The following is an 8447-nucleotide window of genomic DNA, read 5'->3' on the forward strand; positions in this document are numbered from 1 at the left end:
TTATACCCATTTTGTAAACACCACTATAACTGTGCAATGGTGTTTAAAGTTTTTATTGGCTAACATTTAAACCATATATATTTATTAATCAAATTAATGTAATATTTTGCTTTCTACACTTGATCTTAGCCAAAAGGCCAAGAAGCGATATATTTTGCTTTCTTTTATGCCACTTAATAATTTATTTCTTATGATATACATGTCATTTACTTCTAAAATGAGATGAAATGGTCTAAATATTAAACAACATGTTAATAAGTGAAAAAACACAATAAAATGGAAAACCTAAAAGGAGAAACACTGTATTGCATATCTACAATTTTACAAACTATAAATAAAAAGAAAAAATAAATAATAGGTAGTTTTAAGATTCTTTTTTTTGTAAAAAAAAAAAAGAGAAATAGCCATTTGTTCACACAAAGCAGCACAGGTGATCTAAGTGGAATGTGTTAATGAATTCTTATATAATAGACGTTGAAAGCGCTGCTGCTGCTGCTGCTGCTGCTATTTTCACCATCACTGTTTGCAAATGATATTGAAAGTATCTACTCACTTCCTGTTTTTTTAATGTCTGTCTTAAAATTGCATAAAGATCTTAAACGCATTTTCTTCATCAGATGAAGTGAATGAAATGGTGTGTTTGTAAAGAGCAGTAAAACACAGCTGTTCCTAGATACATTCCATGTTTTAAATAAAATTCAGCCTTTAATGCCTAAAACAGGCTATAAAAAACTGTTCTTGTTGATCAGTTCTTGTCAGATTTTTTTTTTCCCCAGTTTTCAATTTGCCTCAGTAAGACCTCCTCCTATAATTCTTTATAGGTTTGAAAAAAAATGAACAAGATCCTTGACCCTGTAATCCTCCAGTCATTATGTTCTCAGTGGCCTGGAGTGACCTGGAGGGTGCCATGGATGAGTATGCTGCGATGCTACCTGCCCTTAGTGTTGAAAAGTGCATTAACTGCTCTTCGTTTTCATTTTCTATCGTAAGTCTTATTTTGTGGAAACTGCCTTTCTTCTCTCAGGTGGGAATCATCAAGTTGAGGTTTAACTTTGATTCAACTCGATGAGGTTGCTGGTTTATTAAAAGGATATAGAGAAAGCTCACAGACCTCAAGGCAAGGTATGAAGCTGGGCTTAATGAGAACCAGAAAGCAATCAAGAAAAAGGACTTACACTTTTTCTGGAGCTGTATAGATTCTCTTTTCTTTGCTTCTCTGGAAATCTCTAGTTCTCTTTGTCCATTGCCATACTTTATTGATGTTCCTCAGGTTTTGATGTGGCCACCAGATCTATGTGGTCATCTTTCAGTTCTGATAGCAGCCATCCATTGTGTACTAAACATGTTGTTTAGCTCAACAGTCTTAAATGAAAACAATCTCAGAAGGTCATGACCAGTCAGTGGATTGGTTAAATTTGAGCCAGTGCCCGTCTCTGAGCAATCAGGGCCAGCAGAGTCATATGGCGGGGGGGTGAGCTGCCTGTGTGTTGGACTGTGGAGAAGTTCATGCTCTGAGTTGGGCATACGACAGCTCTGAACACAGGGAGTTCCCAGGATGCCATAGTTCCAGAGCTTGATTTTTGTGATGCTGAAATTAACTGAGGCAAATAACAGGCCATAATGGGCCCCAATTCTTGCAAAATTATGGTCATTTTAGACAGACCATGATTATCAAGGGAGGTTTTTAGTTTGGGGGGGTTGTTAAAATTTAAGGCAGATGAAGTAAAACTTGTGTGAATAAGCGTATCTGTCAAAGGACTGGACTGGATATGGTGCCGTAGCCAGTCAACATCCACTTTATTTTCGTAAAGTTCCTCGGTAGCATACTACGAGAATCAGAACGTTTTTCCTCATTGGAAATAGATCAGTTGCGTGACTGTTGAATTATCAGGCTGATTGGAGAGAAAAAAACTCAAGAGTATTGAGCACAATACTAGGGATTTTAACTAATATTATTTAAATCTCACAAAACTATTGAGAAATAAGGAGATTCATCTGCACTTTGTAAATGAAGATATCAGAGGCCAGAAGAGTCTAATTATTTAATATCCTGATGCTTACATATTGCAGTGGCTTTATTTGAATGCACATATGTCTGACACAGGGGACTATTATTTATTTCAATGCCATAATATCACATATTTTTTTTAAGAAAGCCAAGAATTTTCAATGGCTTTCAATGGTTCACAACCACTTGAGAAGGGATCTTACTTGAGTATCTCTTGCCCCCTGTCTTTTCAATCCATGTTATGGGTTGACAGAAAGAACTATGCGTGGACTTGCACAGAGTTTCACCTACCTCTGTATTTATTCCTTCAGTTGTAAGAAAGGGATAAGTAATACTTATTTCATAGAATTACTGGGCAGTTTTGCACTTCAAGTGAGATTATTGTAAATAATTTTTCATGATGAATGTCATTTTACAAGTGTCCAATATACAAGTTTTAGTATGTGTTCTTGCTAAAATTCAGTCATTGGAGCTGCCCTAGGAAATGATGACAGACTCCCTTATTTGGGTTTTAAGTTTTCAATGATTACTGTATATTGGTGTTTCTTGTTCCCTAATTTAAAAAAAAATTATTTTTCAAAAGCATTGATTGAACAAGATGAAATAAGTGAACATAAATTTTAAGTAGACTCTGGCATACAGTGAGTAAGAACCAGATTAAAAAGGCTAAAAGCAGCTGGCATATAATGGCAAGTTTTCTAGCTGTGTGTGTACCAAGCTCTGTTCTAAGTGGTTCACAAGGATTAAGTTGATCCTGTCTCCTGACTCTTCCTAAGCCTTCAGCACTGAGCACTCAGCCTGCCAGTAAGACCTCTGCGGGCTCCAGGCTCCTCTGTCTTCCAGGCCTCTCCCTTCACTTAAAACATTCAAAATGACATTCTACAAGCTGGCTTGGTATACCCTTGTAGTATATTAAAATATTTTCTTTGACCTAAAAGTCCTTTTCTCTGAATTTAAAAGAAATTAAAATATTTTCCCGAACCTTTGAAAGTATTGTGACCCCTAGATCCTGCGCTTGCCCTCAGTGCCTGATGGGAAAGGGGGCAAGCCTGACCACATACCACGTGGTGTCCCGGTGCTCTGAAATAGCCGCTGTGGACTCTCCGAGAGAACAAAAGAAAAGGAAGACAAACTAGACAGCATTTTGATTTTTATTTTTAATTGTAAGGACAGGCTTCTCCATCATATGGAATCCATATTAACCTCAGTTGTAAAGCTTTTGTGAAATTGTTTCTACAGCCAAATAAAATGAGCAGATTTTTGCCTGCAGATGGTGCTAGATCCTCAGCTCTCAGGTAACAGGCCAGAAATGCAAAGTTACCACTGTGGTAAGAGAATATATTAAATGTTTAACGCAAACATGACATTTTTTAAAAAACAAAATAATTGGTTAAGACAACATGAGTGTTTTCTGTGAGTTTAGAAGTCTTTGTTACACCCAGTGACCAATCCATAATTATGGCGACTTGGCAGAGTGCAGTTAACAACCCCATTGGGCTAGTGAGGGATGTGCCTTGAAGATCTGGTAACTTATTCAACCCATAGGAGATTAAAATTGTTATCAGTGGTATTAGGGTAAGCAGAAACATTTTGTTTTTCATGTGTACATTTAACTCGGAAAATTCTAGCAATTAAAACAGCCAATACTGTCAGACATTTCAAAATTACACCTTTTTTTCTTGTCATTGACAAATAATCATAAGTGAATAGGTAGTGCACCATGAGAGAAAAGAAATATTTGTCAAGGATAACGCTTTCCTGAATATGGTCCTTCTTGGCACCATACTTTTTTCTGAAATAATAGAATCTGCCTGACTAGACATCGTGTACAGGACAACACCTGGAGAGCCTGGGACTGGAGATACTATTAACTTTAAAATGTAGTAACATTCCTGGACACAAATGTTACAATGAGAGTAATCCCAATTTATTTTTTATTTATTCATCTTCCTTATTAATGTGTGTGGATATGCTTCTTTTTTAATATTTTACAGTTGTTCCAATTATTCCCCTTTTTCTCCCCTCCACACCGCATGCCACCCCCCACTTCCATAGTCAATTCCCACCCTGCTGTCTATGTCCCTGGGTCCTTCATAAATGTCTCTTGACTAATCCCTTCACCTTCTTTTAGGCAGTGACCTCTCCCAAATCCCCTCTTAGAGCTGTCGGTCTAGTCTGTGATTCTATGCCTCTGGTTCTATTCTGCTCATTAGCTTATTTTATTCATTAGATTCCTCTTATAATTGAGATCATATGGTATTTGTCTTTCACCAACTGGCTTATTTCAATTTAGATAGCTAGATAAATAGATAAAGATAGATAGATGATATAGATATAGATATAGACCAAACTTACATAGAGTGACTTCTATTATCCAGCCTCAGTCTTTTCACCAAGGAATTGGTGATCATCCTTCCTAGTATAGCCAAGAGATACTCATATGGTGTAGTTCACATTCTCAGTCTAGGATCTCAGGACCTTTATCTGCATTTACTTCTTTGAGTCAATGCTGCTTAAGCTGAGATGCTCCTCTCAGGCTAAAGGCTCTGATTAGGAAATCCTTAGTGTTTACCTTCTCCATGGCCCCAAGCTGTGTTTTCAGGCCCCAAACCCTGTCCTTTATTTCTGAGGAAGGCTTTGATGATGCCTCCTCTAGCAGATGGTAGCTGCTGGGTGGCTCGTCCTCCTGCTCTCACTGCTTTTTGCCACATTGCATTCTCTACTGATGTTTTCTAATTGATGACTGACAATTTCTGAGGACTGTGGAAATGGACAACATTTTTCAATCCTTCTTGTAACAATAGTTAATCCTTTGGAGTTGGCCTGAAACCTATCTCTGGCCTAAAGTCAGAGTGTCCAGGTAATAAGCATACGCTGCTACAGCATTACAAATGAAATAAACAAAGCGTTGGAGATGATATGTGTAGTCTGGCTATCTCATCTCCTACACGGTGGCCTAGACAGAGAATATAATGGTTCAATCTAAAAAAAATTACAAGGCAGCAGCAGAGCTTGGTGAAAAAGGAGGGCACATTCAGAGAAAATGCATCAGATCTCACATGAGTTTGACAAATATTTTGAAAAAAAATTTTCAGTTTTCTTTTTCTCCCCGCAAAAGAAGAAATAGCTGTAGAAATTAAAAGTTGCATTACCAGAACATAAAACCAGAATTGTTCATGTTGAGGGCTGGCATATGGCTGTGTTCCTGGTTCTACAGAGGGATTTTTCTAGAGTCATGCTGTTGAATCAAGAAGGGCAAGGAGCTAGAGTGGACAGAAGGAAGCTTACAGTTAATGATAAAGTCCTGACGCACAATGCATTTGAAAAAGACTCCAATCTTAGAACACATCAAAAAAGAGGAGGCTGCCAAAATATAAATTGATGTTTTTTAACTCCTAAAATGAGAAAGTAAAGACGCCAGACAGAGTACTACCTGTCAGCTCTGCTTAGGTGACCTAACCTTCCAATCACTGTGAAACTATTAAGAGAAAATTCCTATTCTAACTGTTTAAACACCACGATAGCCTTCCCAGTGGGTAAATATTGCATTTCTGCTAAAACACAAAGTCCTTTATGGACTCCTGTAAGCAGACAGATTACAGGCTCTTCCAGACCATGCATGTTACTAAACACTGCTGAGACAGCTTGCCAGAAAGGGAGAATTGTCAGGTTCCCCAATCCTCAGAGAATAAGGAATACTAAAATGACAAGCATGGTTGACACCAAAATGAATAATCAGTTTGTAACTCTTGATGAAATACTCATGTCGAAAATATTACATATGAGATTTAACTAATTAGGCCCTAAGCTCTTTGTAAAAGCCGTATTGCAATTAATTAAGATGATTGCTAGTCATTATTTTTTTAAAAAGCAAATTCTTTATTACATGTACAAAACTGTCAGAAAAAAGTAAACACTCTTTGTTACCATATTACGGTTTTATGCTCAAATAGATGCAATATTTAAAACTAACTTTATTTTTTAAGCTGTTCATTTGAGCTAAAATTGGCATAATGTTATGAATACTTTAGCTAATATGTAATAACAATTGAATTAATAAAAGAAAATTAAAATCAAGATTTGTAATCTTTTACTAAGGCCCAAATTTAAAGCTTTATCGCACCCACTGTTAGGAGCAGTGCTAGGAAATAAGCTATCAGTGGAAATTTTGAGAGACAGCAATTTGAGAGAGGACAGTAAAACTTTAAATAATATCCTCTGATATGTTATTCTAATAATTCATTTTAATTATTAGAATAATAATTTCACTGTCAAAAGAGTTTATTGTGGCATCATTTTTAACACTAAAAATTAATACATACATAAAATATTTAAATGATATCAACAGAAAAGTAGTTAATTATATATTCAGCTATGGAATTTCTATACAGTCAATAAAATAGCAATTCATGTAGAATTTCTAGACCATAATTACAGTGCTCTCATTTTAAAATGCATATGTGCTTGCATATATAACAAACATTTCTAAAAATGCAAGTATCAAATTTTTAAAATTGGTTAGCTCAGGGGTAGAATTGAGAGGTGATTTAGATATATTTTATTTATTACTTCATATACATTTGTACTGCTTAAAATTTTATAGTGATCTTAAATTATTTTTGTAATTTATGTTTTTGCAGAATCTCCAATTTGCCTCCAACAATGCAGCTTCTTAAACTACCAATTAAAAACTCATTCAAGACAATGAGTTGAAAATCAAAGAACCACTGGATAGTTTTTCTTAACTGAAAAGGGTACTAAAATTAATTAAAAATTAATGCTATTTGTATAAAATTTTAGCTGTGAAACTTATACAGTTTTCAGAGTAAAAGATTTTATTTACTCATTATGTTGCATATGTGTTTAAGTTGGAAACCACTGTGCTTAAATGAATGAGGATAGTTTACAGCCCCATGAGTGTTATCATCAGCTTAAAATTAATTGCACAGAATTTTTATATGAGCCCAAACTGGACAGGTAATCAATCATAGGCTAATGTTATTAGCTTGATTCATGTTATCAAACTATATTTCTGATAATACCAGGCAAGGGGATAGATGGGAGAGAAATATACTACATATCAAAATGATGGAACCAAGTTCTTTTGTTTGAATTAATTCTAATATTTTGAGGTCACATTTACAGCAAAGAGTTGAGTTTATTTAATAATGAAACACAAGTCTCACACTTGCTTTAATTTTTTAAAGCAAATATTGCACAAAATAATCTTTCTTCCTCTAAGCTTGTATCGTGCCTTTAATATGAAAATTTTGGAAACTTTAAAGGATGGAGTTAATAACACTTTAACATGAACCCATGAACATTTTATTTTAAGATAGAGAGAATTAAAACACATCATTCATTTTATATATGCAATCCAAGGTATGCAGGGGTGACATGACCTCCCCCAAAACTTATAAATCAGATGAAATGCAATGGTTTTTACTAGAAATTAAAGTTATTGAGGGTCAGTCTTGAATAGGTAAAAATTTGTTTCAGAAGATGACCACTATCTTTTATTTTAGAAAAATATGATATTTTATACAAATAAAAGAAAATAATATTATATGTTTAAAGTTAAAAAGCATACCATTAACACCTATAATTCAGTCATCTAACTCAGAAATCCGCCAATGCCAACAGGGTCATGCCTACTTCTAGGATCCTCTTCTAACCCTGCTTCTCCCCACCTCAAACCCCTGTCCTGTATTTTGTGTTTATTGCCTATGCCAGGCAACCTCTAACATGGTTCCCTGTGACTACCTCTTTCTGTTATTCATACCCTTATGGAACCCCCTTGCTTGGAGAGTGGGCTGGATTTAGTGATTCACTTCTAACAAACAGAATATGACAGAAGTAATGACTGTCACCTCTGAATCTAGGTTATAAAATTACTATAACTTCTCTCCCTCTGTCTCTCCCCCAGCCCCACTCTCTGTTTTCACTCTCCTTTTACTCCCTCCTGATTGCTCTGAAGAAAGCCAGATGCCATCCTGTCAGATTACCCCCCAAAAGGTCTATATACAGCAAAGAACTGAGGGAGGCCAACAACCAGGAAGAACTGAGGCCCTCAGCCCTTCAGTCCAGGAGGAACTGAATCTTGACAACAACCACAGGAGTGATTTGGGAGTGGGCCGTGCACAAATCATAGCCCCTGGCATCATCCTGATGGAAACCTCAGAGACCATGACCCAGAGGCAGGCAGTTACAACATACCTGAATGTCTGACTCACAGGAAATGTGGTATAATAAATGGGTGCTATTTTGAGCCACCATATTTTAGAGTAGTTTCTTAGTCAGCAGTAGAGAACTAATATCTTTGCCTTTTATAAAGTTTAGATGACAACAGAGCATATTAATTTCTGCTAAATTAAACTTTCAAATGGTGTGTTTAATTCTTCATCTTGCAAATTTTTCATCTGCTTAATCTAATAATTAG

The 8447-nt window shown here is 35.8% G+C and overlaps 1 pseudogene; it reads right to left on the bottom strand.

Annotated features, from left to right (window-relative positions):
- Positions 1 to 149, bottom strand: LOC114508295 (annotated as a pseudogene).
- Positions 150 to 8447: the final 8298 nt, after the last annotated feature.

Source organism: Phyllostomus discolor, chromosome 10, assembly GCF_004126475.2.
Source record: "Phyllostomus discolor isolate MPI-MPIP mPhyDis1 chromosome 10, mPhyDis1.pri.v3, whole genome shotgun sequence".
NCBI lineage: Eukaryota > Metazoa > Chordata > Mammalia > Chiroptera > Phyllostomidae > Phyllostomus > Phyllostomus discolor.